The following is an 8,141-nucleotide window of genomic DNA, read 5'->3' as shown; positions in this document are numbered from 1 at the left end:
GGTTCCACTAAAGTCTTCTTGAATTAACCGAGAGAAGAAGGCAATAAGGCTCCAGCAGAGGGGAGGGAGGGCTGGCGCCCGCAGTAAATGGTCAAGTGAGGTGACGCCTGGTGGCTGGGAAGAAGCCTAGGGAGGCCAGGCCGCAAACCTGTGAGGAGCTTGAGAGTCAGGCTAGGGATCTTGGACATCAGCTAGCATGCAGCTCAGAGCGGGCTCCGGAGTCTGAACCTTGCAGCCCGCAGTGTGTTGGCTAAAATACTACTCATTTAGAAAATCGTAACTCTCTTTACCTTGCAAATAATTCTCCATAAATACTCTCAAATCTGAAAAATAGGCGAATGTGAACGAACCCTGTTCTCTGGGACCAGAAGATCCAACTCCCGCCGGGAACAGACAGCTAAAGCTTCCCTCTTTGGAAAGAAGAGGTGCAAAACAAAAAGACGTCAGTTTCAACCATCCCAACTGGTGAGTTTCGAAGAAATTAAATGCTTTAAAAGAAGATGTAGCCGGGGCAGACCACAGACCTCGCACAGAAACCTAAACCCAGGAGAGTGGTATTTCAAAACCACTCATTATTTTCTGGAACATCTTTTGTAGCCAAATTCCAGATCCCAGCTATCTTCGTTCCCGGAACGCTCCCCCCGCCCCCGCCCTCCCCAGGCCCCCACCCTCCCCAGGCCCCCATCCCCACCCCGACAGCCACCACCTCACGCGCTGGCAGGATGACGTGGGTTGGTGATGGCGCGGCCGCTCAGGTGAGGGGCCACCCAGTCCCCGGAGGCGCTGGCGGCCAGAGCCCATTGGCCACAGCAGCAGCTGGGGCGGGAGGGGAGAGGCGGGGGAGACCGGGAGGGAGGGGGAGCGCGAGGTGGGGGCGGATCGCGCAGCGGGCCCCGCGGGCGGAGGGAGAGCGGCGCACGGGGAGGGGCCGGGAGGGCGCATTGGCGGGGGCGCGCGGGCGCCGGGCCAGCCCTGCTTCGCCTGGGTCGCCGGCTGACGCGCGCCGCAGTCGGAGCCTGAGCCGCGCGGGCGCAAGGGACGGCGCAGGGCTGCCGGAGGTACAGCTTCGTCGGAGACTGAAGACACCGGCGCTCGGGGCCGAGGGTGGGCGCGGCGTAAGAAAGTGAGTAGCTCCGTGCGTGGCTGACAGTGACACTCGGTCCCGCTCGCGGGCGACGGCTGTAACGGAGGAGGACGCGGGGGTCGGCCGTGTTGTCAGCGGGACACCGGAATACCAGGGTTTCCTAGAGCCGCGCCAGCTCTGCCTGCGGCAGGGCCAACCTGGTCATCAACTCCCCCCTTCTCCTCCGGAGCCGGGTGCGGGCCAGGCTGAGATACAGCGGCGTCGGCGGGCCCCCCATCACCTCCCCAGACTGTGGCCAACTTGTGCATCCGTGCCCCCCACTTTCCGGGAAGCCCTGTCTGGAGGTGGCTTTGGGGGCCATTGGGCCTGGAGAAACTGCTGGAGCCGGCACTGCGGCTTTCTGGGCAGGAGAGCGGAGGGCACGGGCTGTCACGCCGCAGGGCCGGCAGGGCTGGGAGCGCAGGTGCGGAGCCGGCGCGCTCGGGCGTATGCGCGTTCCGGCCCCGGCAGACACAGCTGGGCGTGGGCTTTGTTCGGATGCGCTCACACCTGCGCGGATCGCCGGAGTTCAGGGGCGAGCCGACCTCCACTCTCCCCAGCCTGGAGAGAACTTGGGGAACCAAGGATGGGAGACAGGAGAGACACCCGAAAGCAATAGGGTGGGAGGCTTTCCGAAGGCTTTGTCGGCCCTACAGGTGCAGGTCCCCGGGGCCCCGGCGCCTCGCCTGGCCTCTCGGGGCTGGGACTTGTTGGGGCTGGCTCGCCGGGGCTTGAGGCTGACTCAGAAGAGCCCCTTCCCTGCCCAGGCTCCCACCGGTGGGATCTGGCAACAGCTTCGCTCCGGGATGTTGTGTTGAGCTGGCCGTCACCACCGGCTCGGAGCATCCATCTCCCGGCGAGCGCCATCTGTGCAGCGCACCGCCCCCGGCACTGGGCATGTCGTGCGGGTGGGCGCCGCAGCGCGCGAGTCCCCGGCCATACAGCAACCCAGCCATTCCCTGCCCGCATCTGCCCGTGCGCAGAGGGGGAACCCGGGTGCCGCTGTGCAAAGAGTCATTTCTCCCAGAGCTGGGTACTCTGGGCAGCAAGCACCGCCGGAGGGTTCTCTCTGGACCCGGTGCGAGGGGGTTGGGAGGGGTGGAGAGGGGTCAGGTTGGTAAGCAAGACGCTCCCCTCCCCTCCCGGTCACCTCCCCTCCCGCCCGCCACCCGGACCGCAGCAGCATCTTCTGTCCCCCGCGCTCTCCGGGGGGCCGTCCCTGCGCAGTTGCGAGCGAAGGGGAGGGCGCCTAGCGCTGGCGTGCCTTTCCCACCCAGCCTCTCCTGTCGTTTTCACTCTAGCAGTTCCAGCCAGAGACTGCATCCAGCGCGGAGCAGTCAGTCCTAAGAGCAAAGTGTTCTTTTCCTTCCTGATCCCGCGTGGTTAAGGCGCAGAGGTGCAGCTCTGAGGGATGGGACCTCTCGGGACCTCTCCTTGCCCCAGGCGCTAGCGAGAAGAGATGGAGGAGAGAGTCGTGCGTCGGGGGACAGTTATGCACCAGCAGCTCCCCCTGGGGCTCTCCAGGAAGGAACACAGTAGCCACTGAATACAAACGTATGGAAGGAGGTTGGGCTACTTTGGTTCACACTGTTTTTGCTAACCGTGCCCTGTTATTAAAATATTGTAATAATAGCTTACGAGTAAATGAGACCTGCCAGAAGTACTGAAGTGGATTTAGGCAATTGGATACTTTGATCTTTACGGGTAATGAGAGTCTGAGCGCGCGTCGGAGGTGCGGGGCGCTGTGCATGTTACATGTATCTATCATCTCAATTTTCACAGCAGCCACATGTTAAAAATTAGGAGACTGGAGACAGGTCAAGTAACTTTCCCAAGGCCACATAGCTAGGAAATGAGGAAGCAAGGATTAGCTTTTTGTCCATCCAGGACTGAAAATGTGGCCTTTTGGAAGCTTGTCATCAGTTTAGGGGAAGCCTAAAATCACCCAGTGTTCAAAATCAAGGACATATTGTAAGCCCATTTAATTCTGGCCCCTGCAGACCTCCTAGTAGCAGTCAATATTGTAATTCAGTGAATTGTACTGTGAAATAGCCTGTTTTACTGCACTGTATTGCCCCTCAATTCCTTTACATGTTCCTTTATTTCTGTTAGCTTTTAAGTACTTGGCTGTTAACCCACAGTACAACCAGTTACAGTCACTGGACTGTTCTTAGTGACTATGACCCCTTGCGATTCCAGAGAGGCTGAGAGGTTCCTGGCACATCAGAATTTTTAAGAAAACTTGAAGAAAAGGCAAACGTTTCCATTTGGCATACATACATTTCGATTTCAGGTCCCCAGCCTTGAATCTTTTGACTGTGGCAGTTTTCCTCCTCAAATTGGGTGTTGATTTTGAATAAGACCCTAGTGTAGAATCTTAGGAAAGCGTTAGCTATCCTAAGTGTATGACTGGGGCACATTTATAAAGATGCTCCTTGTTGACTGAAAGAAACAAGAATTTGAAGGAAAGTGAAATCAGTTCTTCCTGGAATAGCTTTTAGGATGATTGTAATTGACTGACCAATTGGAAAAATGAATTCATTTTGCTTTCTTAATCCTACTGACTCATGGTCTTTTTTTCAATTTGCCTTTTACTTTGTTACAGGAAAGTTGCTAAACATTTCAGGCAATTCAGGAATTTCAGAGCTGTAAGGAAACACTGTTCCTTAACCTTTGGGTTTCCAAATGAATACAGTGGGGCTCAGAGAGGTCACCCAGCTGATTAACATAGGGTAGTGGTGAGGTCTTTGGGCTGTAGGCCAGTCTACTTACAACGCAGCAGGGACAGTAAATGAAAAGCAAAGTCATCTTCGGAAATGGTACTTCCGGTGAGGCTGATGTGAGAATGCGTTGGGTGTGAGTGCTTCAGGAGGGTGAGAGGGTGCTAAGAATGTGTACACTTGGACTGTAGAAAATTTCCTTAAGAATATTTCAAATAATTCTTTCATGTAGGATAGTTTTCCTTGTATGATCAGTTAAATAGAAATAGAACCTGTGGATATGATGTAGTGTATGTACAAGGGAGCTATTTAATGGCCCCCCTCATGAAGCTTTTCTGGTAAAGAGATACTTTCATTCATTCATTCATTTATTCACATTTACTGAGTGTGTGGCCTGCTGTCCTAAGCCCTGGGGATGCAGTGTTGAGTAAAGCAGAGCTCCTGCCCTCAGGAAGACTAATACTGGTTTTTATCATTTATGGCTACAGACTTACACAGATTCTTTTCCCATGTATCATAATATACAGTTGATAAACTTGCATAGACTGAATACACGGTGTAACTGTGTTCAAATCAAGCAACAGACCTTTATGAAGGTCCAAGAAAGCCCTCTTGTGGCTCCTACCGGTCATTACGTTCCCCTAAGGGTAACCTCCAAGACACCAGGCTTTTAATTCCTGATTGTCTCACCATGAGATCATAAGGTCTTTGTCTTAGTTAGCTTGGGCTGCTGTACAAAGCACATAGATTGGGCAGCTCATAAACATTCATGCTCTTATAGATGTTCTAGAGTCTAGAAGTCCGAGACCAGAGTGTCAGCCTGGGTTCTGGTCAGAGCTGTTTTCCTGGCTGGCAGATGGCTCCCTGTGTGCGAATATACCCTTTCCTCAGACTGCACCTATGAAGAGTTCCCTCTCTTCCTCTCCTATAAGGCCGTGGAACCTATTGAGTTAGGACCCCACCCATATAATCTCATTTCACCTTGTGGCTTAGTCTCTTAAGTCGTGTCCAACTCTTTGCAACCCCGTGGACTGTAGCCCACCAGGCTCCTCTGTCCATGGGATTTTCCAGGCAAGAATACTGGAGTAGGTTGTCATTTTCTTCTCTAGGAGAACTTCCAGACCCAGGGATTGAACTTGGGTCTCCTGTGCTGTAAGTAATCCCCTGTATCGCAGGAGGATTCTTTACCAACTGAGCCACCAAAGAAGCCCCATTTTACCTTAATGACCTCCTAAAAGTGCCCTATCTCCAAATACAGTCACATTGAGCATCAGGGCTTCAACAGATGGCTTTGGGGGCCACAGTTCAGTCCATAACGTCAATTTGCTGCCTCTGCCAGCCGCCTTTGGAGTCTCATCCTCATTTCCAAAGAACATTTCCCATCTGAGAAGCATGGTAACCCATAGCAGATTCAACTAGAATATGGAGCTCCTTGGGTATTCTTTTATAGGACATTTTGTCTGTTTGTATCCAAAGACTGCTTGAGGTCAGGCTTCAAGTACTAGTGTGTGTTTGTTAGTCGCTCAGTCATGTCAGACTCTGTGCAACCCCATGGACTGTAGCCCGCCAGGCTTCTCTGTCCATGGGGATTCTCCAGGCAAGAATACTGGAGTGGGTTGCCATTCCCTTCTCCAGGAGATCTTCCCAATTCAGGGACTGAACATGGGTCTCCTGCATTGCAGATTCTTTACTCTCTGAATCACCAGGGCTGAGATGGTTTGGAATGATTGGAATTTACAAAATACATTTAGAAGCACCTTTGCTTTTATGTTTCATGTTTCCCCCACCTCAAGGAACCCAGAACTTTCCTTCCAGGTGAGGACCTAGGAGAAGGCAGGTCTCTGCTAGCTTCCAGAGATGCTAGGGGCAAGAATCCAGTGGCACATTTTATTTAACCTTTGTCCACCCAGAAAAATGAAAAGCCCCTTTAGTTTGAAAGAGTCTTTATTGGCATCAAAGGCTAAAGTTTCTAAGAACAAGAAAATGTGCCACAAGGAACTGATGAATGTTGATTTCCCCTCTCAAAATATGAAGGAGAGGGTGGCATGGAGAAAATATGGGAATGGCTCTGCCTCCAGTTTTAGCAACGCTAACATGTTCAATGTCAGGTTGTCTTTAGATGGGGGGAGCAAATGCAAGATATTTGTAGAAAACGTGAATTCATTTGCTGTTACTTTTTTATTGTGGTGTTTATATATATTTAACATAAAATCTACTGTTTTAACCATTTTTAACTGTGGGGGCTTAGTGGCATCAGTTAGTTCACATTGCTGTGCAGCCATCTGTGCTGTGATGTGCTAAGTCACTTCATTCGTGTCCGACTCTTTGCGACCCCATGGACTGTAGCCCGCCAGGCTCCTCTGTCCATGGAATTCTCCAGGCAAGAATACTGGAGGGCTTACCATGCCTTCCTCCAGAGGATCTTCCCGACCCAGGGATCAAACCTGTGTCTCTTACGTCTCCTGCATTGGCAGGCGGGTTCTTTACCACTAGCACCATCACCCCTGTCCATCCCCAGAACTTTTCTCGTCTTCCCAAACTGAAACTCTTTGTCCATTAAAACAGTAACTCCCCGTGCCCCCTGCCAGCTCTTGTTGAATATCATTCTACTATCTGTCTTTGCATTGGACACCCTGATTACCTCATGAGTGGAATCATACAGTATCTGTATTTTTCTACTGGCTTAAGTCACTTAGCATAATGTCTTCAAGGCTCATCCATGTGTCAGAATTTCCTACCTTTTTAAAAACTGAATAATATTCCATTGTATGTACATACGGTGTTTTTTTAAATACATCTGTCAATGCATTAGGCTGCTTGCATGTTTTGGCTATTGTAAATAATACTGCCTTGAACATGGGTGTATAGATCTATCTTTTTGAATCACTGCCTTCATTTCTTTTGGGTATATACCCAGAAGTAAGATTGCTCAGTCGTGTGGTAGTTCTACTTTAATGTTTTGCAGAACCACTGTTTTCCATGGCAGCTGTTTTACATTTTACATTTCCAGGAGCAGTGCATAAGAGTTCAGTATTTCTGCATCTTCACTGACACATACATTCTCTTTTGTTGATATTAGCCAGCCTCATGGGTGTAAAGAACTATAACTGTTACTTTTGAAAGGCATAAGTTAATATGACATGTATTATGAATAAGCTACTCAGTGTTTTATAACTTAATGGTTTATTGTTTACCAATAAGGAAATGTGTGGTTCCTTCCAAGTGTTAATTGAGCCTATACTTTGTGCAGAGCACGAAATGGATGCTGTGGGATTTATGTCTTAGTCCAGGAGAAACCAGCCTTGGAGACACACATTTATGTGATTTTTTAAAAAAACTGTTGAATTAGAGTATTATATGTCCATAGTTCTCTTGTCCTAAGTGATTTTGCTCTGAGGTTAGATTCCATGTTGGGCTTCCCCTGTGGCTCAGCTGGAAAAGAATCCACCTGCAATGCAGGAGACCTGGGTTCGATCCCTGGGTTGGAAAGACCCGCTGGAGAAGGGAAAGACTACCCACTCCAGTGTTCTGGCCTGGAGAATTCCATGGAGTTTCAAAGAGAGCAACTTTCCCTTAGATTCCATATTAGTATGCTTTTATTTTATTAAAAAATTTGACACCATTATTGTAACCCAGATGAAGAGCACATTTGCCTCATATCTGGAAACAGAAAGACAGTATGCTGACTGTTTAGGGATGTGCCTGAGTTGTCAATTACAAGTCTGTATTAGGCATTTCTCCCCACCACAGAATCTTCAAAGGTGACAGTAAACTCACCACCCAATTATAATTGCATAGCTGAACTAATAAGGAAGATGTGGTGTCAGTGTCATTGACCTATTTTATTGGCCTACAAGCTTGAAATTTCAAATGAGAAAAGGTTAATTTTTAAAAGTCTTATACAGGGTTTCCCTCAAGTGACTGAAAATCTAGCGAATATAAGAAGTACCAGGCAAAAACAGAAATATAAATCAGTGGAACAAAATGGAAAGCCCAGAGATGAATCCATGCACCTATGGGCACCTTATCTTTGACAAAGGAGGCAAAAATACACAGTGGAGAAAAGACAATTTCTTGAATGAGTGGTGCTGGGTAAACTGGTCAACCACCTGTAAAAGAATGAAACTAGAACACTTTCTAACACCATACACAAAAATAAACTCAAAATGGATTAAAGATCGAAATGTAAGAACAGAAACTATAAAATTCCTAGAGGAAAAACATAGGCAGAACACTCTCTGACATAAATCACAGCAAGATCCTCTATGACCCAGCTCCCAGAGTAATGGAAATAAAAG

General features: G+C 49.3%; 1 protein-coding gene across 2 annotated transcripts in view; it reads left to right on the top strand.

Annotated features, from left to right (window-relative positions):
* The first annotated feature begins 862 nt into the window (after nucleotides 1–862).
* Nucleotides 863–8,141, top strand: part of NRCAM (neuronal cell adhesion molecule) — a 319,780-nt gene continuing 312,501 nt past the window's right edge. Inside the window, exon 1 of one of the 2 annotated variants that reach the window (XM_061414005.1) lies at nucleotides 863–1,123. The gene's annotated coding sequence lies outside the window, so the exon portion shown is untranslated. The remainder of the gene's footprint in view (nucleotides 1,124–8,141) is intronic. The other variant, XM_061414004.1, reaches the window with a different exon arrangement.

The sequence above is a fragment of the Bos javanicus genome, chromosome 4, assembly GCF_032452875.1.
Source record: "Bos javanicus breed banteng chromosome 4, ARS-OSU_banteng_1.0, whole genome shotgun sequence".
NCBI lineage: Eukaryota > Metazoa > Chordata > Mammalia > Artiodactyla > Bovidae > Bos > Bos javanicus.
Note: the sequence above shows the minus strand (reverse complement) of the source record. Positions and strands in the feature narration are given on the sequence as shown.